Source organism: Neoarius graeffei, chromosome 19 (genome assembly GCF_027579695.1).
Source record: "Neoarius graeffei isolate fNeoGra1 chromosome 19, fNeoGra1.pri, whole genome shotgun sequence".
In the NCBI taxonomy this organism is placed as follows: Eukaryota; Metazoa; Chordata; class Actinopteri; order Siluriformes; family Ariidae; genus Neoarius; species Neoarius graeffei.
In genome coordinates this window covers 4280898-4306500 of record NC_083587.1, presented here as the reverse complement: position 1 = coordinate 4306500, position 25603 = coordinate 4280898, and the positions used below count along the sequence as shown (strand labels likewise).

Below are 25603 nucleotides of genomic sequence, written 5' to 3'. Positions count from 1 at the left end.
TACTAGATGTTCACTGAAAAGTGTGGCAATAAAAAAACCCAGTTTACCAACCTGATCTCTGTCCTGCCATCCTCTGTGCTCCTCCCTGTGTTAGAACCGTTACAGTGAGGTAAAGGTGTAGATCTGGAGGGTCCTCAGACATAGAGTCTTTGGTAAACTGGGATGTATGGATGCTGTCAGTCCCCACTCGCTTGCTCACTCGAGTCTGTTGACGATGTAGTGGCTGGCTGTTTTATGTCTCGGGGCCCCTCATGCCTGTGTTACCTTCTGGCTCTCCCCTTTTAGTTATGCTGTGATAGTTAGTTTTTGCAGGAGTCCCTGCTTGTACTGTGCAATATGTATACGGGTACTGTTCCTACTTATTCAGGTGATATTGGGCATACCTAACAACCTGCGTTTTCTCTCTCTTCCCCCCGATCTTTCTGTCTGAGTTACATGTCGGTCCTGGGATCAAGATGCCGAACTCTTCTGCTCCTTGGACCTGCCTGATCCATCCTGGTGCCCTGTGTCTGGTTGGAGTCTCATTGCATCGTTCCTGTGGAGGACGGCCCCATGTGGACAGTTGAAAGTCACACTTGGAGGATGCTCTGGACACTTACAGTCATGCTTTTGTGTCTGCGGACTGCAGTTGACTTGCTAACTTTAGGACTACAGTTGCCATGAACAGTTTTGCACTCAAGTTTCCATCAGTGAAGAGTTTATAACATCAACGAAACTGACTTCATGTTAAAACTGTTAATGTTATAGTCATGTCTGTTGTTGCCCAAATAAGGATGGGTTCCCTTTTGAGTCTGGTTCCTCTCAAGGTTTCTTCCTCATCTCATCTGAGGGAGTTTTTCCTTGCCACTGTCGCCACAGGCTTGCTCATTGGGGATAGATTAGGGATAAAATTAGCTCATGTTTTAAGTCGTTAAATTCTATGAAGCTGCTTTGCGACAATGTTTATTGTTAAAAGTGCTATACAAGTAAACTTGACTTGACTTGAAAGTCCCTGCATTTGACTGTGCAAAACTCCCAACACCATTCTGTTAACATATAGGGGAGAGCGGGGTAAGATGAGCCAGAGGGTAAGATGAGCCACCCCCTGTTTCTAAGAAACAGTAAACAAATGTGATCATGTGACCACATTCAAAGGGGGGCGGGACCATTTACTTACACTTGTGGAGAGGAGCACCACATGTCAAACTAGGTGAGGGAGACATTTATAAAAATGTGTTTTTGTGCTTTCTAAGTCAATTCCATGTTTGTCCACAGTGAAGATGATTTAGAGAAGACAAAAGTAGAATAATATTTAGACACATTAGGGTTAAGTTAGTGGCTTTCTAAGCTATGATATGAATGCTAATAAAAATAATTTTGATTAGCCTAATCCCCTTTATTAGCATTTTTCTACAAAATGGTGGCCACGGGGTAAGACGAGCCATTAGATGTGGGGCAAGTTGAGCCACTGGCTCAACTTACCCCATTGGTGGGGTATATATATATATATATATATATATATATATATATATATATATATATATATATATATATGACATCAGATGAGGAAGACCAGTTGTTAGATGTGGGGGATTATGTTGTGGCAAAATTCACGGGGAAGAAGAAAGTGCATTTCTTCATTGGCCAGATAATCAAATTGGATGTCTTCGAAATAGAGGCAAGATTTGTCAAAAGAAGCCGGTCATGCCATGGCTCTGCAAGAAAGCCGACCTTTGTCTTCAAAGAGAAAGATAAGGCTGTCCTGTCAAGACAGGATATTGTGAAAAAACTGCCCCACCCCTTTACTGTTGGGGGGACAGCACGGAGGGAGAGGCAAATGGTGTTCCCTTGCAATTTGAACGCTTGGAACATTGAATAATGATGAAATGATTGATGGAATGATTGCTGCATGTTTTAGCAATGTTTTAACCTACTGAAAGAAATAAGATTTTTTGGCACTGTTCTACTGTTTTAGTAATTTATATAATATAGTATATCTCTCATTCCCTCTCTAACCATCCCTCTTTCTATCTATCTATGCATATCTCTCTCTCTCTATCCATCTATCTATCCCTCCCTATCCCATCTCGTTCTATCACCTCTCTCTTCATCTCCCCTTCTCTATGCAATGGCCCTATCCCCCACTTGATTGACTTGACTTGATTCACTGATTGCATTTCTAATAATAAAAGTTGTTTACTTTGTTAACCTAACATGTTTTGTGTTGGCTCAATTTACCCCACACAGTGGCTCATCTTACCCCGTGCATGGGGTAAGTTGAGCCACTTGAAATTTTTTTTCAAGAGGTAATATCACTCTAACCATAAGAGCTTATCAATTATGTTTTGCTCAGATAGTAACAGTACACTTTGAAATTTGGTATGGTGTGTAGACTGGAAGCAAAAATGGCTTTAACATGTAGTTATGATGAAAAATGTAAAAAGTGGCTCATCTTACCCCGCTCTCCCCTATAGGTGCAAATATCAAGAAATAAAAGCTGAAATTCTGACCTATCACATATAGAAGGCAAGCCAAGAAGCCTTTATTTGTCACATGTAATTCTTAAGCACACAGTGGAATTTAAACTCTGCGTTTAATGCATCTGGAGCAGTGAAGACACACCTGCACGCACACATAACCAGAGCAGTGGGCAGCTATGCTACAGCACCCAGGGAGCAGTTGTGGGTTAGGTGCCCTTGCTCAAGGACACTTCAGCCTAACCTCAGGCCATGGCTACCCCATAATAACCTAACCGCATGTCTTTGAACTGTGGGGGAAACCAGAGCACCCAGAGGAAACCTGCACAGGCACAGGGAGAACATGCAAACTCCACACTGAAAGGCCCCCCTCGGCCAATGGGTTCAAACCCAGAACCTTTTTGCTGCGACATGATAGTGCTAACCACTACACCACCGTGCCACCCACTTTTGACATCAAATGCAAATGTCTTCAGTGTATGGCAAAAAAAAAACACCAAACAAACAGAATTGTCCTTGCTGTTCCAGTACTTTCGGACTTGCAGCTGAAATACTGTCAGAGCTGTTGCTATCAAAAAATGAATCACTACATTCTGAGCAGCTTTCAGAGTGGTGTGGAGGTGATATGTGGAGAAAACATATCAAATGTTGAAACTGAGAAATTTTATTGTTGTTTGAAAAAGATATGCTAATTTTGAATTTGATGCCAGGAACACATTTCAAAAAGTTGGAACAGGGGCATGTTTACCACTGTGCTGCATCACCTCTTGTTTTAACAAAACTCTGTAAATGTTTGGGAACTGAGGAGACCAAGTGCTGTAGTTTTGAAAGAGAAATGTTGTCCCATTCTTGCCTGATTATAGGATTTCAGTTGCTCAAGCATTTGGAGTCTCCTTTATTGTATTTTGCATTTCATAATGCACCAACTGTTTCCAATGGTAACATTTTCCAAGTGACCTGATGGACAAAATTCTGGTAACATTTTCAAAGTGAGCTGATGGACAAAATTCTTCATGTTCTAAAAGAAAATACATATCCTATGGTTCAATATAGCTCATCTTAGAGCCTGCACAGCTCAGTAGATAGGACCAAGGTTCAACATTCTTTGAGTTACATTTAGCATTTTCTGAAGCTAAAGTGTCCTTCAAAAAGGCCACCGAAACCTGTTTTCTGAAAGCTATCTCTGACAAAGCTCAGCTCACAGTCTGACCATGGGCTGTGACCAGCAACCAAAATCAAATCAGGTTGCAAGATCTTGAAAGCATTTAGCTGCAAATTTGCACTTAATAAGTAAAACTGCCTTGGGATGAGCAGAGAAAATGCAATCATGACGAAATATTTAGCGATTTCATGAGCAGATGACCATTTGCAGATGTATCTTTGACTTTCTGACAGGCAGACCCCAGGTGGTGATAATCGGTAGCCACACTTCCTCCTCGCTTATCCTGAACACAGGTGCGCCACTGGGCTGTGTGCGCAGTCCCCTCATGTACTCTTTGTTCGCCCACAACTACACTGCTAAATACAGCGCCAACATCGTTATCAAGATTGCTGACTACACAACCATCTCGGGCCTCCTTACAGACAACGATGAGATGGCATGCAGAGAGGAAGTGAAGGCATTAGCCAGCTGGTGCCAGAACAACAACCTCTCTCTCAACGTCAGGAAAACTAAGGAGATGATAGTGGACTACAGGAGACAGCAAGGGAGGACACACTAGGCCATCTACATCAATGAGGATGAGGTCGAAAGGGTCAGCAGCTTCAAGTTCCACACTGTGGTCAGGAAAGCTTGCCAGCGGCTGTGCTTCCTGAGGAGGCTGAAGAAGTTTGGCATGAAGGCAAACATCATTTCAAATTACTACAGGTCCACAATTGACATATCACAAGACTCTGTTTATATCACAACATATCACAAGACTCTGTTTATATCACAAGACTCCGTTTATATCACAAGACTCCATTTACATATCACCAACATATCTCAAGACTCTGTTTACATATCACCAAAGCATTTACATATTTACTGTTTCCACATTTACCAACACATATCAAAACTCTGTTTACATGGTCAGTACTTCATTGGTCTTCAACAAAGTGCAATTACTGGTAGCCACATGTGTCAATTTTTCCGATGTGCAATACAGGTGGTTGTGCTACACCCCCTCCCCACACTACCACCCTGAGACAATGCATGCATACATCTCAGTTATTTCTATTTTCACTTGAATTTAACTTCCGTTGTTTTTTTTAATCTTTAGGACTTTGAATCTTCCCCTCCTAGAACTGCCACCTTATTGTGGTGGAGGGGTTTGTGTGCTTGAATGATCTTAGGAGCTATGTTGTCGGGGGCATTATGCCCCTGTCAGGGTTTCCCAAGGCAGACAGGTCCTAGGTGACAGGCCAGACCAAGAGCAGTTCACCAAAAACCCCTATGGAGAAAAAAGCAAGGACCGTGACGTCGCCCGGTATGACGCAGCCGGGGCCCCACCCTGGAGCCAGGCCTGGGCTTGAGACTCGTATGAGAGCGCTTGGTGGCCGGGCCTTTGCCCATGGGGCCCGGCCGGGCTCAGCCCGAAGAGGTGACATGGGCCCGACCTCCTGTGGGTTCACCACCCACAGAGGTAGCAGTAGGGGATTGGTGCAGTGTGGATTGGGTGGCAGTCGAAGGCAGGGGCCTCGACGACCTGATCCCCGGACACAGCGGCTGGCTATTGGGACATGGAATGTCACTTCGCTGGGGGGGAAAGAGCCTGAGCTTGTGCGGGAGGTTGAGAGGTACCGGCTAGAGATAGTCGGGCTCACCTCCACGCACAGCTTGGGCTCTGGAACCCAGCTCCTCGAGAGGGGCTGGACTTTCCACTTCTCTGGATTCGCCCGTGGTGAGCGGTGGCGGGCTGGTGTGGGCTTGCTTATAGCTCCCCAGCTCAGCCGCCATGTGTTGGAGTTTACCCCAGTGAATGAGAGGGTCGCCTCTCTGCGCCTTCGGATTGGGGAGAGGGCTCTTGCTGTTGTTTGTGCCTACGGGCCAAATAGCAGTGTAGAGTATCTGGCCTTCTTGGAGTCCCTGGGAGAGGTACTGAGGGGTGCTCAGACTGGGGACTCCATTGTGCTACTGGGGGACTTCAATGCTCACATGGGCGACGACAGTGACACCTGGAGGGACATGGTTGGGAGGAACGGCCTCCTCGATCTGAACCCGAGTGGTGTTTTGTTATTGGACTTCTGTGCTAGTCACGGTTTGTCCATAACGAACACCATGTTCGAGCATAGGGGTGTCCATAAGTGCACGTGGCACCAGGACACCTTAGGTCGGAGGTCGATGATCGACTTTGTAGTCGTTTCATCTGATCTCCGGCCCTATGTCTTGGACACTCGGGTGAAGAGAGGGGCTGAGCTGTCAACTGATCACCACCTGGTGGTGAGTTGGATCCGCTGGCAGAGGAGGAAGCTGGACAGACCTGGCAGGCCCAAACGTATGGTGAGGGTCTGCTGGGAACGTCTGGCCGAGCACTCTGTTGGGGAGGTCTTTAACTCCCACCTCCGGGAGAGCTTTTCACAGCTTCCGAGGGAGGTGGGGGACATTGAGTCTGAGTGGACCATGTTCTCTACCTCCATTGTGGACGCAGCTGTTCAGAGCTGTGGCCGCAAGGTCTCCGGTGCCTGTCATGGCAGCAATCCCCGAACCCGGTGGTGGACACCAGAAGTAAGGGATGCCGTCAAGCTGAAGAAGGAGTCCTATCGGGCCATGTTGACCTCCGGGACTCCTGAGGCAGCTGGCGGGTATTGGCAGGCCAGGTGTGCTGCAGCTCGGGCAGTTGCGGAGGCAAAAACTCGGAACTGGGAGGAGTTCAGGGAGGCCATGGAGGACTATCAGTCAGCCTCGAAGAAATTCTGGCAAACCGTCCGGTGCCTCAGGAGGGGGAAGCAGTACTCTGCCAACACTGTTTACAGTGCGGGTGGGGAGCTGTTGACCTCGACTGGGGACATTGTCGGGCGGTGGAAGGAATACTTTGAGGATCTCCTCAATCCCACCGTCATGTCTTCCACTGAGGAGACTGAGGCTGATGACTCAGAGGTGGACTTGTCCATTACCCAAGCTGAAGTCACTGAGGTGGTTTGCAAGCTCCTTGGTGGCAAGGCACCGGGGGTGGATGAGATCCGCCCTGAGTATCTCAAGTCTCTGGATGTTGTGGGGCTGTCTTGGTTGACACACCTCTGCAACGTCGTGTGGCGGTCGGGGACAGTGCCTCTGGAGTGGCAGACTGGGGTGGTGGTCCCTCTTTTTAAGAAAGGGGACCGGAGAGTGTGCTCCAATTATAGGGGAATCACACTTCTCAGCCTCCCAGGGAAGGTTTACTCCAGGGTACTGGAGAGGAGAATTCGACCAATAGTCGAACCTCGGATCCAGGAGGAACAATGCGGTTTTTGTCCTGGTCGCGGAACACTGGACCAGCTCTATACCCTTCATAGGGTGCTCGAGGGTTCATGGGAGTTTGCCCAACCAGTCCACATGTGCTTTGTGGATCTGGAGAAGGCATTCGACCATGTCCCCCGTGGTATTCTGTGGGGGGTGCTTCGGGAGTATGGGGTTTGGGGGTCTTTGCTAAGGACTGTCCGGTCCCTGTATGAACGGAGCAGGAGTCTGGTTCGCATTGCCAGCAGTAAGTCAGACCTGTTCCCAGTGCATATTGGACTCCGGCAGGGCTGCCCTTTGTCACCGGTTCTGTTCATAATTTTTATGGACAGAATTTCTAGATGCAGCCAGGGGCCGGAAGGAATCCTGTTTGGGAACCACAGGATTTCATCTCTGCTTTTTGCGGATGATGTTGTCCTGTTGGCTTCTTCAAACCAGGACCTTCAGCATGCACTGGGGCGGTTTGCAGTTGAGTGTGAAGCGGCTGGGATGAGAATCAGCACCTCCAAGTCCGAGGCCATGGTTCTCGACCGGAAAAGGGTGGCTTGCCCTCTCCAGGTTGGTGGAGAAGTCCTGCCTCAAGTGGAGGAGTTTAAGTATCTCGGGATCTTGTTCACGAGTGAGGGAAGGATGGAGCATGAGATCAACAGGCGGATCGGTGCAGCCTCCGCAGTGATGCGGTTGCTTTACCTGTCTGTCGTGGTGAAGAAGGAGCTGAGCCAAAAGGCGAAGCTCTCAATTTACTGGTCGATCTATGTTCCGACTCTCACCTATGGTCATGAGCTTTGGGTAATGTCCAAAAGAACAAGATCGCGGATACAAGCGGACGAAATGAGTTTCCTTCACAGGGTGGCTGGGCGCTCCCTTAGAGATAGGGTGAGAAGCACAGTCACTCGGGAGGAGCTCGGAGTAGAGCCGCTGCTCCTCCACATCGAGAGGAATCAGCTGAGGTGGCTCGGGCATCTTTTTCGGATGCCTCCTGGATCCTCCCTGGGGAGGTGTTCCAGGCATGTCCCCCCGGGAAGAGGCCACGGGGAAGACCCAGGACACGCTGGAGGGACTATGTCTCTCGGCTGGCCTGGGAACACCTTGGTGTTCTTCCCGAGGAGCTGGCCGTGGTGTCTGGGGAAAGGGAAGTTTGGCCTTCCATGCTTAGACTGCTGCCTCCGCGACCCGGTCCCAGATAAGCGGAAGAAGATGAGATGAGACGAGACTTTGAATCTTTTTTTTAACTGATATTCTGTTAAACTCCTGTCAGGCTCCAGTGCTGAGAGATTTGTTTCTGGTTCTTATCTGGTCCACTGCATTTCATTGCAAGGTGGCCACGTGTTAACATAAAATGAGCAATGAAGATGAACTGAACTGAACTAAAAAGCTGACTGTTCTCACAACACCAGGCCAAAAGTGGGCAGGGATGGTCCAATCCATGTCTAGCCACTGAGTTTGTGGCAACGTGATCAGACACTCTGCCCTGGGGAAGTGGAGTGCTGTGATAGTATAGTGGTTAGCACTCTGCGTTATAACTGCAGCAACCCTGATTTAAAGCTGGGTCACAGCATTGTGTTTTCCGTCTCACGACTGAACAGTGACTAAATGGAAATTCATACGTAGCTTGGATCTCACTTATCATGGCTCTGCTTGGGTCAGTGGTGTAATGGATAACAGGCCTGACTACAATTTAGAAGATTCTCTGTCTGATGCTTGGCTGACCACAAAATGCTTCAACCAGCAGCTGATTTTCTGGTAGGGGAACACAGATGACTCAGAGTCTGGAGAGCTGTAATCGGAGAAGCAAATGGATTCTGTTCTAGCATCTCCGTAACCCTGGTCGGAATCTGGGTTATATCATTGTAATGGTTCACTACGTGTGGGTGGAGCACAGAGGACGGCAGGACAGAGATCAGGTGTAACAGAGGCTTTATTGTCACACTTTTCAGTCCAAAAATCTATATGGTTTCAACGCACAGAGACACACACACACACCAGAGTCTCGTCCAGGGATGAGCTCCTCTGCTCTCGATGTCCCTCCTTAAATAGGGCGTGGTCACTGGGAAGACACACACAAACAGGTTAATTGCCATCAGGTGTAGTGAATCTGCCACTTACCTTCCCTGACTCCGCCCTCCTGTCACAGACCGGCGCTTGACCACGCCCCTGCTGCCACATACCCCCACCGCCCGACTCAGGCCGGGCGGCCGTCCGGCCTGCAGCCGACTCCCCCCCCCCGACGGGAGAGGAAGTCTGCCACGACCATCTGTGCCCCTGGCCTGTGGACCACCTTGAAATTGAAGGGTTGGAGTGCCAGATACCAACGGGTGATCCACGCGTTGGCATCTTTCATGTGGTGGAGCCACTGGAGGGGCGCGTGGTCTGAACAGAGGGTGAAAGGGTGCCCCAGCAGGTAGTAACGGAAGGCGAGGACCGCCCATTTGATCGCCAGACACTCTTTCTCGATTGTGCTGTCCCGCCCCTCATGCACTGACAGCTTCCTGCTAATGTACAGGATGGGGCGGTACTCCCCCTCCACCTCCTGGGACAAAACGGCCGCCAGCCCTCTGTCTGACGCATCAGTCTGCAACACAAAGGGGAGAGAAAAGTCAGGGGAGTGTAAAAGTGGCCCCCCACACAGTGCAGTTTTCACTTCAGAAAAAGCCTGCTGGCATTGCTCCATCCACTGGACCGGATCTGGTGCCCCCTTTTTAGTGAGGTCAGTCAGCGGGCTGGTGACGTCCGAATAATTAGGGATAAACCTACGGTAATAGCCAGCCAGCCCCAGGAACTGTCTCACCCCCTTTTTGGTCTTGGGCCTCGGGCAGGCTGCAATCACTGCCATCTAATTAATTTAGGGACGCACCTGCCTGTTGCCCAAGTGGAAGCCCAGATACCATACTTCCACCCGCCCAATCGCGCACTTCTTTGGGTTGGCTGTGAGCCCCGCTCATCTCAGCGACCTAAGGACGGCCCTCAGATGTTCGAGGTGCCTCTGCCAGTCATTACTATAGATGATAATATCATCCAGATAGGCGGCCGCATAAGTGGCGTGAGGGCGGAGGACTCTGTCCATCAGCTGCTGAAACGTAGCGGGCGCCCCAAACAGCCCAAATGGAAGGGTGACGAATTGGTGTAAACCAAACGGTGTTGAAAAGGCCATTTTCTCTCGGGATAGTGGAGTCAAGGGGATCTGCCAATATCCCTTCGTCAAATCCAGCGTCGAATAAAAGCCAGCAGTGCTGAGTCGATCGAGCAACTCATCAATACGAGGCATCGGATACGCATCGAATTTAGACACCGCGTTGACTTTTCTATAGTCCACACAGAACCGGACCGACCCATCGGCCTTGGGTACCAAGACCACCGGGCTGCTCCAGTCACTGTGGGACTCCTCGACGATGCCCATTTCGAGCATGGTCTCCAGTTCTTCCCGAACCACCTTTTTTTTGTGTTCGGGTAACCTGTAAGGGCGGCTACACACTACTACCCCCGGGGGCATCTCTATGTGGTGCTCTATGAGGTTGGTGCGACCGGGCAGGGGCGAGAACACATCTGAAAACTCGATCTGCAACTGGGCGACCTCCGTGAGTTGGGTCAGGGAGAGGTGGTCTCCACAGGGGACCGGAGAGGTGCATGATGCCAATGCCCTCTTTTGAACCTCCGGTCCCAGCTCCACCTTCTCCGGAACCACCGACACCAATGCCACGGGGACCTCCTCATTCCAGAGTTTAAGCAGGTTGAGGTGGTAAATTTGTAGTGCCCCACCCCTGTCCGTTCGGCTCACCTCATAGTCGACGTCCCCGACTCACCGTGTGACCTCAAAGGGCCCTTGCCACTTGGCGACCAATTTGGAGCTCAAAGTGGGCAACAGTACGAGTACTTTATCTCCCTGGGTGAACTCCCTAAGGCGCGTACCCTTGTTGTACAGGCGGGCTTGCCGTTCCTGGGCCTGCCGCAAATTCTCCTGAGTTAGGTGGGTGAGCGTGTGGAGTTTTGTGTGCAGGTCCATAACGTATTGAATTTTGTTCTTACTTTGTGAAGGTCCCTCCTCCCAATTTTCCCGCAGCACGTCTAGGATGCCGCGCTGCTTGCACCCATATAATAATTAGAACAGGAAGAACCCCGTGGAGGCTTGGGGAACCTCTCGCACTGAGAACAACAAGGGTTCGAGCCACTTATCTCAATCACGTGTGTCCTCACTTACGAATTTTTTAATGATATTTTTGAGGGTGCGATTGAACCATTCCACTAAACCGTCCATTTGTGGGTGATACACACTGGTGCGGATCGGCTTAATCCCCAATAACCCATACAGTTTGCACAGTGTCCGTGACATGAATGTAGTGCCTTGATCAGTCAGAATCTCTTTCAGGATTCCGACTTGGGAGATAACGTGGAAGAGTGCCTCTGCAATACTGCGTGCTGAGATATTGCGCAGAGGCACTGCTTCCGGGTATCGCGTTGCATAGTCCACCAGAACTAATATAAAGCGGTACCCTCGTGCTGACCGATCTAATGGCCCGATGAGATCCATCCCAATTCTCTCAAACGGGGTCTCGATCAATGGAAGAGGGTGCAAAGGTGCTTTTGGAATGGCCGCTGGATTTACTAACTGGCATTCACGGCATGCCGTACACCACCTACGAACATCGCCGCGAATCCCCGGCCAATAGAATCGGGCCATTATATGGGCTAGTGTCTTATCCTGCCCTAAGTGTCCAGCCATGGGATTAAAGTGAGCCACCTGGAATACCAATTCCCGGCGGCTCTTCGGAATCAAAAGCTGCAAGACTCGCTCTTTAGTTTGAGTGTCCTGTGTCACTCAGTATAACCTATCCTTCATAATTGCGAAGTAGGGGAAGGACGGGGTGGGGTTCAGCTGGAGCGATTGACCATCGATTACTCTCACTTGGTCAAATGCATGTCGCAGATTCTCATCTCGCGATTGTTCTAATGGGAAATCCGCGAGGGATTCCCCAATAGAGATCTTGCAGTCACGTGACCGGAAAGTACACAGCCGCCATCTTGTCGGTAAAAAACACAGCTGAATACTGCTGCACTCGTGTACAGAATGGATCAATTTCAACCAATGGACTACACGGCTCATTTTTCTAATGAACAGATAACTAGATATATGTCTAAAATAAACGATCTACAGATTAGTGACCCTTATGGCTTACCGGACGGAGTTTTCACGACCGTGTCAGTGGATGTTGAACTGCCAGCGGAATACCCAGACGTGTATAATTACCTCATTAACTTTCCCTCGCTGTTCAGTGGTGAAGCACTGCGTGCTTATAAATCTCTGGACAGTTATCTTTACAGAAATTCAGGATTTGTCAGTGACTCAGATGTGGCATCTTGTAAACAAGAAAATAACAATCCTCATTGGACGGGTAAGTCACTTAAGTATTGAGTATAGCACTGACCAGCCGATTTATAGAATAGAATAAGGTAATTCCAGCTGTAATTCCAAATCTTCCGTGTTGTTCACCATGGATCTGGCATTGGAGAAGTAAAGGCTTAGTCGTGGAGATTTGAGTGGCTGTTTTCTGAGCTTAGTGAACAGGCCAGCTCTGCAGCCTCGCTTTTGCTTCTGCTCCCGGCACCGCCTCCTTCGCTTTGCTTCCGATAACAATCCACAGAGACCCCGCTGGTCTCGCTATCTCGTCTGGAATGTTGTGCATGTGATGGAAATCGCTACAAACCATCATTTTCTGCTGGAAACCAATGTCCAGTAAGTCCATACGGTTGTAGTGGATATTGAAGTCCGGTACAGATGAACAACACGCAAAAATACACACAAAAAACATAAACGTGCACAGGTAGGGAGAGCTTGTAGCCACAGCCGTTGTAGTAGAATTGTATATAGTAGGGTTTTCCAGAAGAAAAGGTAGAAATAAAAGCAGAAGTAGAACCAGAAGTAGAAGTAGAAGGCGGAAATATGGTGTTTTGACCGACAAGATGGCGTCTGTCACAATCTGGATCGGCTGTGACATCACATGCAAGTGCTCCATAGAGAGAGGAGGAGCCGGCGGCTCCTCACTCTGACGCGGAGATGACGTAGACGGCTCTGTGACAGCTGCTCCCGCCAAAGCGACACCGGGACCTCCCCCTGGCAAATGGCAAGACCCACTCTTTACTAAGCGTGTCATTAACCCCCGAAATCCCGGCCAATCAGTCCCCAAAATTAAAGAGTGGGTAAGGCGAGCATTAACCGCCGTCTTCACTATAACTTTTTCCCCTCTGAAAAAGATGTGGACCAACACCAAAGGGTAGCTGTGAACATCCCCGTGCACACACAACACCTTCACCCCCTGTGCTCCCCCCAATGCCTCGTTTTGCACCAGGCTTTGGCGAATTGAGGTCTGATTACAACCAGAATCCACCAACGCCTGATATGTAGACCCTTGGATACTCACCGGTATGCAATATGCTCCGGCCCGATCGAGGGTGGCCTCTGGCACATCGGGGATCCGAATCACTGTGCCCACTTCCATTGCCGTGCACTGTTGTTGAAGGTGGCCCGGCACCCCGCAGTGCCAGCAAACCGGCCCGGGCTTTCCCTCTGCACCGGTGTTCTGGGGCTCACTCACCTGAGGGGGGGGAGAGACAGACACAGAAGGGAGAAACGGGAGGGCACCGTGGGTGCGGCGGGCCGGCTGGGGTGGTGCCGGCCCCCGTCTCCGCGGTGGGGGAATGGGGCGAGGACGGGACACAGAAGGAGGGGGAGGGAGAGAGAGAGAAGAGGAGAGAAGAGTAGATGCCATCTTTCCCTCTGCACCGGTGTTCTGGGGCTCACTCACCTGAGGGGGGAGAGACAGACACAGAAGGGAGAAACGGGAGGGCACCGTGGGTGCGGCAGGCCGGCTGGGGTGGTGCCGGCCCCCGTCTCCGCGGTGGGGGAATGGGGCGAGGACGGGACACAGAAGGAGGGGGAGGGAGAGAGAGAGAAGAGGAGAGAAGAGTAGATGCCGTCTGTTGTCCTGCCGCCGGAACAGCTGCCAAATGATCCTCTGCCAGCTCGACTGCCTGATCCAGCGACGCCGGCCGGTGGCACTGGACCCACTCCGTGGTTCCTGTGGGTAAGCGAGCGATGAACTGTTCCAGCACCACCTGGTCAATGATTCCCTCGGTGTCGCGGTTGTCGGCCCTCAGCCACCGCCAGCAGGCATCCCGGAGCTGCTGGTCGAATGCAAATGGCCGGCCGACTTCCTCCAAGCGCAGAGCGCGGAAGCGCTGGCACTGTTGCTCTGGAGTGCGCCTCATGCGCTGGAGGACGGCCCGGCGGAGGTCAGCGTAGGCCAGCCGGCGGTCGGCGGGGAGCTGTAGCATGGCCAGCTGTGCCTCTCCCGTTAGGAGGGGGAGGATGCGCGCCATGCGCTGCTCCATCGGCCACCCCGAGGCTTCTGCGACCTGTTCGAATAGCGTGATGAATGCCTCGGGGTCTTCCTGCGGGCCCGTCTTGGTGACGGTGAGGGGAGACGGGCCTGCGGCCGGAGCGCTGGTGGACCCCGCCGACGCGAGGAGGTGCCAGAACGCCTCGCAGTCTTCCTGCTGGGCCAGCACCAGGGCTTCAAAGCGCCGCTCTTGTTCCTTCCGGAGGGTGACGAGCACCTGGTGCTGGCTTTGCTGGGCCGTGGTGAGGGCGTGGACCAGGTCGGCGAACGGGGAGGACTCCATGGGGCTGATCGGTTGGTGCTCCACTCTGGATCCCGGGTTTCAGCGCCACTGTAATTGTTCACTATGTGTGGGTGGAGCACAGAGGATGGCAGGACAGAGATCAGGTGTAACAGAGGCTTTATTGTCACACTTTTCAGTCTAACAATCTATATGGTTTCAACGCACAGAGACACACACACACACCAGCGTCTCGTCCAGGGATGAGCTCCTCTGCTCTCGCTGTCCCTCCTTAAATAGGGCGCGGTCACTGGGAAGACACACACAAACAGGTTAATTGCCGTCAGGTGTAGTGAATCTGCCACTTACCTTCCCTGACTCCCCCCTCCTGTCACAGACCAGCGCTTGACCACGCCCCCACTGCCACAATCATTGAATTTTCAGTTTCACTGAGTCACTCTTCATCTCTGAGTTTGTCCATGGATTGCAACTGTTAGCATGGCTTGTGAGGGATAGCAAAATGAGAAAGGATCACCACTGCTTGAAACCTTACGTCCGCTTGGGGCACGATGATTGGTGCGTGTGACCTCAAATCAGACACTTCTCACATTGCTGCTTGGTTCTCTCTTTCCCCATACAGCACTTTGTACAAGACTCGTTGTTCACACTGACAAAGCTTCTGCTCAGAGTCTGACCATGGGCTGTGACCAGCAACCCTTTGAGAGAGGGAAAATTTCCTTACAGATAACATCTCCACTCAGTTCTGCATCACTCTTACAGTGGTGCTTGGAACTTTGTGAACCCTTTAGAATTTTCTATATTTCTGCATAAATATGACCTAAAACATCATCAGATTTTCACACAAGTCCTAAAAATAGATAAAAAGAACCCATTTAAACAAATGAGACAAAAATATTATACATGGTCATTTACAGTGGGGCAAAAAAGTATTTAGTCAGTCACCAATTGTGCAAGTTCTCCCACATAAAAAGATGAGAGAGGCCTGTAATTTTCATTATAGGTATACCTCAACTATGAGAGACAAAATGAGAAAAAAAAATCCAGAAAATCACATTGTCTGATTTTTAAAGAATTTATTTGAAAATTATGGTGGAAAATAAGTTTTTGGTCAATAACAAAAGTTCATCTCAATACTTTGTTATATACCCTTTGTTGGCAATGACAGAGGTCAAACATTTTCTGTAAGTCTTCACAAGGTTTTCACACACTGTTGCTGGTATTTTGGCCCATTCCTCCATGCAGATCTCCTCTAGAGCAGTGATGTTTTGGGGCTGTCGCAGGGCAACATGGATTTTCAACTCCCTCCAAAGATTTTCTATGGGGTTGAGATCTGGAGACTGGCAAGGCCACTCCAGGACCTTGAAATGCTTCTTATGAAGCCACGCCTTCATTGCCCGGGTGGTGTGTTTGGGATCATTGTCATGCTGAAAGACCCAGCCACGTTTCATCTTCAATGCCCTTGCTGATGGAAGGAGGTTTTCACTCAAAATCTCATGATACATGGCCCCATTCATTCTTTCCTTTACACGGATCAGTCGTCCTGGTCCCTTTGCAGAAAAACAGCCCCAAAGCATGATGTTTCCACCCCCATGCTTCACAGTAGGTATAGTGTTCTTTGGATGCAACTCAGCATTCTGTCTCCTCCAAACACGACAAGTTGAGTTTTTACCAAAAAGTTCTATTTTGGTTTCATCTGACCATATGACATTCTCCCAGTCCTCTTCTGGATCATCCAAATGCTCTCTAAAACTTCAGACAGGTCTGGACATGTACTGGCTTAAACAGGGGGACACGTCTGGCTCTGCAGGATTTGAGTCCCTGGCGGTGTAGTGTGTTACTGATGGTAGCCTTTGTTACTTTGGGCCCAGCTCTCTGCAGGTCATTCACTAGGTCCCCCCGTGTGGTTCTGGGATTTTTGCTCACCATTCTTGTGATCATTTTGACCCCACGGGGTGAGATCTTGCTTGGAGCCCCAGATCGAGGGAGATTATCAGTGGTCTTGTATGTCTTCCATTTTCTAATAATTGCTCCCACAGTTGATTTCTTCACACCAAGCTGCTTACCTATTGCAGATTCAGTCTTCCCAGCCTGGTGCAGGTCTACAATTTTGTTTCTGGTGTCCTTTGACAGCTCTTTGGTCTTGGCCATAGTGGAGTTTGGAGTGTGACTGTTTGAGGTTGTGGACAGGTGTCTTTTATACTGATAATGAGTTCAAACAGGTGCCATTAATACAGGTAACGAGTGGATGACAGAGGAGCCTCTTAAAGAAGTTGTTACAGGTCTGTGAGAGCCAGAAATCTTGCTTGTTTGTAGGTGACAAAATACTTATTTTACTGAGGAATTTACCAATTAATTCATTAAAAATCCTACAATGTGATTTCCTGGATTCTTTCCCCCCATTCTGTCTCTCATAGTTGAAATGTACCTATGATGAAAATTACAGGCCTCTCTCATCTTTTTAAGTGGGAGAACTTGCACAATTGGTGGCTGACTAAATACTTTTTTGCCCCACTGTATTTATTGAGGAAAATGACCCAATATTAGATATCTGTCAGTGGCAAAAGTATGTCAACCTTTGCTTTCAGTATCTGGTCTGACCCCCTTGTGCAGCAATAACAGCAACTAAACGTTTCCGGTAACTGTTAATCAGTCCTGCACACCGGCTTGGAGGAATTTTATCCCATTCCTCCATACAGAACAGCTTCAACTCTGGGAAGTTGTTGGGTTTCCTCACATGAACTGCTCGCTTCAGGTCCTTCCACAACATTTCCATTGGATTAAGGTCAGGACTTTGACTTGGCCATTCCAAAACATTAACTTTATTCTTTAACCATTCTTTGGTAGAACGACTTGTGTGCTTAGGGTCATTGTCTTGCTGCATGACCCACCTTCTCTTGAGATTCAGTTCATGGACAGATGTCCTGACATTTTCCTTTAGAAATTGCTGGCATAATTCAAAATTCATTGTTCCCTCAATGATGGCAAGCCGTGCTGGCCCAGATGCAGCAAAACAGGCCCAAACCATGATACTACCACCACCATGTTTCACAGATGGGATAAGGTTATTAGGCTGGAATGCAGTGTTTTCCTTTCTCCAAACATAATGCTTCTCATTTAAACCAAAAAGTTCTATTTTGGTCTCATCCGTCCACAGAATATTTTTCCAATAGCCTTCTGGCTTGTCCATGTGATCTTTAGCAAACTGCAGATGAGCAGCAATGTTCTTTTTGGAGATCGGTGGCTTTCTCCTTGCAACCCTGCTATGCACACCATTGTTGTTCAGTGTTCTCCTGATGGTGGACTCATGAACATTAGCCAGTGTGAGAGAGGCCTTCAGTTGCTTAGGAGTTACCCTGGGGTCCTTTGTGACCTCGCTGACTATTACACACCTTGCTGTTGGAATGATCTTTGTTGTTTGACCACTCCTGGGGAGAGTAACAATGGTCTTGAATTTCCTCCATTTGTACACTGTCTGTCTGACTGTGGATTGATGGAGTCCAAACTATTTGAGATGGTTTTGTAATCTTTTCCAGTCTGACTAAATAAAATAAAAAATAACAGCTACTTTTCTGGAAAATGCCTGAGTTCTCACCAATGGCCTAAGCACTTCAAAGGTGGCCTTTACACATCAAGGCTGTCCCATATGGTCTAGTGGTCAGGACCCCTGGTTTTCACCCAGGTGGCCTGGGTTAGACTCCCGGTATGGGAATGTGTCTTTGTTGTGTCACTCCAGTTGCAAGTCACATGATCTTGAGTGAAATCTTCATTCAATAGGCTCTTGCTTTCATGAGTCCTTCTGGTGTCATGATGGGACAAGAAGTCTCATAACAGTGCAGAAGATTCTGGGATTCACTCTTGGCTTTCTCAGCTTCGCTCTCTCTTACCCCATCTAAGATCCTGGGCCCGGCTTTTTGTTAACTCCAACAAAGGCTGTACTCTGAATCTGACCGCAGTAGCCAGTGTTCAGCGTTACAGCTATTGTTTAACACCGTGGGCTCAAACCTGTACAGAGGGAAAGGGTAAGGGTCCGGGTTTTCACTACACCAGGCCAAATGGGTGCCAGTGCATCCAGCTGTTCTTCCAGCATCTGATGTAGGGGTGGCTACCATGCCCATAACCATAGTAACCCTTTCACAGTACAGTTTGAACACACCAATCTCTGTACTCGACGCCATGTTCTATCTCTGCCCATTCTTCTGAATCCCTGTAATGGTATTGGACAGAGATGATACCAGATACCAAATACAGTGATGTCACGACTGCTTTAAACCAGTGGCGGCACCGAAATTCTGTGTGTCTGGCGGTGGATTTCCTCTCTGGGGGTGGATTCCACAAGTGAAAGAGAAGCCATGCATTGGTGCTACAGAAGGACAGAGAACGATGAACCAGCTATTGATACTGGACTTTAGCCAAAGTTCAATGTATTTAACCTTCGCAGAGTTATAATAATAATTGAACTGGTTAGTTACTGCAGCCCACACAGTGTTTCAAAGAGAAAAGGCGACCGGATTCCTTTTCCCTTTTTCAATGTCGACGAATAATAAACAAGATTCCTTCTAGATTATCGGACAGCCAACGGGACACCGAGGATCTTCAGCTGACAAGCTGTAAGGAACAAAACCGTCTTCATCCTGGATCTGTATCCTGCGCTATCTTCGGAGAAGGCATACTTCAATTGCTATGTAGGTGTAATTAATGATTTTGTGTATTCAAGTTTGGATAAGTGATCAATCTTTAATATTTACATGAAATCAGTCTCATTAAAATTTGAAGGTTAATAACTAAAATGAATCAATCCTATTGAATCGTTTAATTTAACTCATTTGAATTGAATCATACCATAGAATCAGTCTCATTTGAATCGTTTGAAGTGAATCATTCAATGAATCATTTAGTGAATCAGTGAATCATACCATTGATCCTGGGTAAATTACCAGACAGCTAAAAATGGTATCTTCAAATTATTATTGATCACTTACCATATTATAAATTTTCTACACCTTTCCTTGAATTCTTTGTGATTGGGCCACTTCAAAGTATCAAAACAGCAGATAGACACCACACACAATTTCAATAATAGTGGAGTTTATTATAACAAAGATAATAAAAATTTTAATAAAAAGAAAAGGAAAAATTGAACAATTTAATAGCAGCAGAATTGAAATCTTCTGTAAACAGAGTGTGTGTGTGTGTGTGTGTGTGTGTGTGTGTAAGCAGTTTTAGCTTGTGAGTTATGTGAGACACAGGAATTTTGTTATCTGCAATCTTGGTATGTGTGTGTGCATGCGTATGTGTGGGAAGGGAGAGAGAGAGACACCTTGGGTCTCTCTTGAAGTTGGAATGTGTCCGTGCAAGGACGAGCCAGGGTGTCTTATCTGCAATCTTGGAGGAGGGGAATCCTCATGATTTAGCGAGCATGTGTTTTCTAAGTAACAAAGAAATTCCACACTCATAACATTATCAAACCCCCTGAAATCTTAATAAGGTCAAAATGTGTGTTAAGGAGGTTGAGGAGGCGGCACGGTGGTGTAGTGGTTAGCACTGTTGCCTCACAGCAAGAAGGTCCGGGTTCGAGCCCCGTGGCCGGCGAGGGCCTTTCTGTGCGGAGTTTGCATGTTCTCCCCGTGTCCGCGTGGGTTTCCTCCGGGTGCTCCCATTTCCCCCACAGTCCAAAGACATGCAGGTTAGGTTAACTGGTGACTCTAAATTGAGTGTAGGTGTGAATGTGAGTGTGAATGGTTGTCTGTGTCTATGTGTCAGCCCTGTGATGACCTGGCGACTTGTCCAGGGTGTACCCCACCTTTCGCCCGTAGTCAGCTGGGATAGGCTCCAGCTTGCCTGTGACCCTGTAGAACAGGATAAAGTGGCTAGAGATAATGAGATGAGATGAAGGAGGTTGAGGATATTAGTAAAAGAATAAGAGAGAGAGACATGCACAAACTTATGGATTAACCAATTTTAAATCAACAAACAAATGATAGAGAACCAAAATTCAGTGTATACACTTCATTTAACTTCATATAACTTCACATTCAGTGAATAATTCCTAAGACTTAAACTTCTGCCCAATGCCTTCTTACTGCAAAGGAAGTTCGTCTTCTGTCTGAAGTTGGAAGCTCGAGGAAGTTGCGCGCGCTTCCTGAGGTTGGAAGTCTTCGGTGAGGGAGAGAGAGATTGCTTTGAAGACCTTCGTGGATGATGACGAAAGTCTTTTCAGCAGTGCCGCGCGCGTGGATTTAAGAAGAGAAAAGGGGGGCCAGCCACTTTTCTAAGCAAAAATAAAATTGCTTTCACTTGCCGTTGCGTACACTTTTAAAAGAAAATAATACTTGCAAAAACCGGTTTAATAACTCACTTGAGTTGATGATCGCGTGTTTCCGATATCTACTTTGATCAGGAGCAGATTAAAGAAGGAAACGCGCTGTTTAGACGTCTGATGGTGAGTGTCTCTTCTTAGGTCCGTTCCGCTCGAGATCAGACTTAGAGACAAAGGAAAATGAAGTTTTCCAAGTCTCTTATGTGAAACCTGAGGAATGATGCACGTGATCCCGCCCAGGCGTGACGTAGTCAATGCAGAAGTTGGCTGGGAGTTGTAGTTCTTAGACACAAGATGGCGCATGATACCTACAGCTAACAAGAGCGATCACCCAAGTGAGGCTAGCATCTGGGCAAAATGTGTTAGTTTTTACTTGCAGTTAGTTAATAGTGTTCTTTATTTGAATTCATTTATGATTTAAATGTATACATTTTGATTCACATGAAAGTTGGTCTTAGACCACGTGTTGTTTGATTTACTTTATTTACGATCTGTGTTAGATTTAAAGCCATGATTTAAGTTATAGCTACACGTAATTTAGGATTGTTAAGACTTTATGATTTAATATTTTAGAGCTTTTTACATACTTCTTTGCTAAGACTAAACATAGTAGAATTGTTGTAAAAATATCTCGCACGCTTTGACGTGCATAAATGCTGAAATTGCTGAATTGCTGATATGAATATTATTTTGCTTATGATTGAAGGTTTCATTCACACACACACACATATTGTAAGGTTTTATTCCTTTGTAAGGATAAATAATTGTAAATATTTATTCTTGACCAAGAAGGCAGTAATTCTTAATACTTATTCTTAATATTGTAGTTAGAATGCCAGCTAGAAGGCATTGAATTCTGTGTAACTTGTAAGTTACTGTGTGACCTTCCTCCAGTCACAGAGAAGTGCTGACCTACTTTGCTAGACTAGACATAAACATGTCTTTGTTTAAAATGGTAAGTGCTGAGTTGTTAAGAACATATTCTTGATATGGGATGTTTTGCCTATGATTGTTTTACTACATATTAATGAAATTAAGATGTAATTTGCTGACTTAGCACAAGACTTAGCACATTTACATGCGCACACACACACACACACACACACACACATTTTCATCCTCTACACGCCAAGGACACACACACACACACACACCCCTCTCTGAGGTCACACATAAACACACACACACACACACACACATCTTACCCACATAATTTGTTATAAAAGGTGTTTGTAATATTTCATCTTTGGCGAGAAAACTGTGACTAAACAGCAGTGAAACCGATCTCTGGTTCTCTGTTTTTTTTGCGGTGTTCCATCCCAGAATTCTGCAGGTGGCACGAGGTCATTGGTCTCGAGAAGTTGACCGTTCCAGCTGGGGGAACACTAACAATTTGGGGGCTCGTCCGGGATACTTCCGATCAGGTAGGGGGTCTCTTTTAATTGATTAGTTGGGGGGGACTTCCGCCTGGTTGGTAGTATCAAAAAAAAAAAAAAAACAGTTTATTTTTTTGGTTATCCTCGTGTAAAGGCATGGGAAGATGTTGTTTTTATTTGGTGATCCTCGTAGTTTGTTTATGGGATGTTTTTATTTGGTGATCCTCGTAGTTTGTTTAGTGGATGATTGTATTTGGTGATCCTCGTAGTTTGTTTATGGGATGATTTTATTTGGTGATCCTCATAGTTTGTTTATGGGATGATTTTATTTGGTGATCCTCGTAATTGGTTTACGGGAAGATTTTCTGGTTATCCTCGTGAAGTGAAGGAGCTGTCACGGGAAGAGCACGCTTTTTATGTTAAACCCATAATAATTACCCTAATTAATCTCGGGACTGATTCCTTCGTGCCACCATGGGAGGAAAATTGTATTAAGGTGCCCGGACCCCGAGAAAACCCCACGGGATTGGATGAATTGCTGTGGTTTAGCATTCTAGAGAATTTGGCAATTAAAATCCTTATAAGATGCCAATTAAAATAATTTACTTAAAATTTGAATGATAATTAACAATGATATATCCCAGTTACTTTTTCAGAATGAATACAAAGCTCCAATGTTTGACAAAACACAAAGTGTAAATGTTATGTGCTCTTTTATCATCGTGGGAATTGATTATAGCTCTAAATAAATATTGAAGGTTTTTTTTAGAATCCGTATAACTTTTTATAACGCCCGTATACTACGTTTATTGAATCAAATCCGTATAAAATACAGACATTCTGTATATGTATTTTAATCTCAACGAAAGCTTCACTGAATCGATTCTTTAGAACAAACTTGCATGCGTGTGAATCAATTTACTTGATTCACTCTTCACTCTTGACTCAGAATCTATGGAAACCTTATTTGTATTCCTGTTTTTCAAATTGTAAACAATAATCACACTTTCATGCTGCATGAAATTAAAGTATGAACTTTCCTCAAACCATTACGTGTGCATGAACTCAAACAAATGCAGTCCATGCGTCTGTATCGATTCGCTCGATCGAGTCATTTTTATGTTTCGTCCCGAAAAAGATCCGAATTGTTTGTGAATCTCATCACTGTTATGGAAGGAGAGAAGAGATCCTCTTCCCTCAACACAGAATGGCTGCTTCTTAATCAATTAGTTTCAGCGTTTTATTTTATATTCATTGTGTGTCAATAGTCCGAAACTTGTAACTAGAAAGTTACCAGTAAAGTCACTAGTGGTCCGCGAGGTGGTCTCTGAACAGGACCCCTGAGCAGTCTATAAGACTATTAATGTGTTTTAATAATTAATAGTGCAGCTATTAATGCAGTTTCATGGCTAGATCTTATAAATGATGAATACGAAGTAGTTAAAACTAAGACAGAAGTATGTGACGGAAAAATAACATTAGAACTCCAGTTCCCATGATGCTTGTGAGTTGGGCATGCACACTGGATAAAAGAAAAAGCAGCTCTTTAGGACAAAACTCTCGTCTCATCAGATTTGAGCAGTAATTCTATACGCTCAGATGTTAAATAATGAAATAACTGTACAAGCAAATACAACACAAAAACCATTTTTAAAACATTCACTTAAATTAAACAGACATGGTAAAAACAGAAGAAATATATTTAAGGCTTAGAGTTTGATTAATTCAGCCAAATCAAATATCACTTTCAGATTTAAAGATATTTATCAGGAATCATTTTTAAAATATTGAGTATTATACCACTTCCTGTTTAAAGGCATAATAAAGGGCATCAAACATATTTACCCTACTTGTGAATGGAAATACCGAAAAGTTTCTGATGCATTTTAGCGAGACGTGGACTTGTCTGGGAAATTAGATCCACAGCGAGCTAACCCGCTCTTTACTTCATTTTTGACATTTTTTGAATAATTGTCGTCCTATTATAAATATAATATTTTGAATAATTGTTCCGTCTCTACAGTCTCTGTCTCTTTCTGGGAGATGAGGGCTCCCAGACTGAACTCGTTACAGATAGCCATAATATAAACAAACAACCATCCATGCAAGCATGGCAGACAAGGACACACAGATATCTGCACTTGGCACTTTCTCACAATAATAAATTTAATATAATTAATCTCTTTATATTACTAGGTAAATTCCATACACATAAAGTCAAAATGTCCAAGACAACAAATTCTCATTCCCATTAATACTGTTAATTGAATTAAAAATGTATTTTAAGTCTCTGTCACATATGGAATCCAACAAAAGGTGCTTATCAGCTATTCAATTTTATTCAAATTACATTCAGTGAAATTGTTTGTCATTTCAATTTGCCCTGTTTTATATCTCCTTTTCTTTTTTTAAACTTATTGCTCCTTATGAGGCTAAGCTTAAACATGTTCCTCCTATCCACAGAGGATATGGAATGGATAGGCCTTTAATGTATTTAGTTAACCATAATTTTTTTCAGCAAGAAACAGAGTTAACAAACGTTTACTTGAATAACTTTTTGTCCTTCCAGTGGTGTTTATAAATCGGAGACATTAAGAAAAAATGTCATAAATTATCATGATTATGATACATTGGCTTGTATAAGTATTCATTGTCCTTGAACCTTTCCGCATTTTGTTGCACTGCAACCTGGAACTTAAATGGAATTAAATGGACATGAAACTACATAAAATATGATTCAATATTCATTTAAATGCCTGTTTATGTTAAGCAGTACCTCTCTCTCTGGATTGATGTCATCCAAGGCATGGTGAGACCGTGTACCAGCTCGTACAATACACCTGTCAATCCAGTACCTAAACCTGATGGTACCTGGCGTTATACGTAAGATTAATGAATTGATTGTCCCTGTTGCATCCATTGTACCTGACATTTCTTATTGATCTCTGTTCTGCCTTTTTCACACACAAGAGGAAACAGTATTCTTGGACACGTTTTTGCCTCAAGGTTTTATTGACTCTCCTGCTGTTTTTTCAGCCATAATTCAAATTCATAACGCACTCTGTGACCTCTCCCTCCCTCAGGACTCTGCGGTCCTGCAGTACACAGACGCAGACACAGACTGGTATCTGCTGAGTCACCAGAAATCTGCCAAGACACTTCCTTATGCCTGCTCCAACATCTGGCGCACTAGGGCTTTAAGGTTTCCAGAACCAAGCTGCAATATTGCATGGACACTTAAGTATTTGAACTTTTGAAGTTTTGAACTTTCTCAAGGCTGTCATTCTAGACACAAAACGCCAAAATGCCCTGCAACTAAACATGCACTGATGTCTTTTCTGGGTCTTATCAATTACTGCAGACAATGGATACAAGCTTCTCCGTTTTGCAATCTCTCATCACGATC

General features: G+C 46.2%; 1 non-coding gene and 2 pseudogenes across 1 annotated transcript; 2 read left to right on the top strand and 1 right to left on the bottom strand.

Annotated features, from left to right (window-relative positions):
- LOC132867726 (histone H2AX-like) overlaps positions 1-25603 on the bottom strand; it is a 1044434-nt pseudogene that overhangs the window by 295615 nt on the left and 723216 nt on the right.
- LOC132867717 (uncharacterized) overlaps positions 1-25603 on the top strand; it is a 1045807-nt pseudogene that overhangs the window by 300137 nt on the left and 720067 nt on the right.
- On the top strand, positions 18143-18214 carry trnae-uuc (transfer RNA glutamic acid (anticodon UUC)). Its single transcript has one exon. It is a non-coding gene; the product is annotated as a tRNA-Glu (tRNA).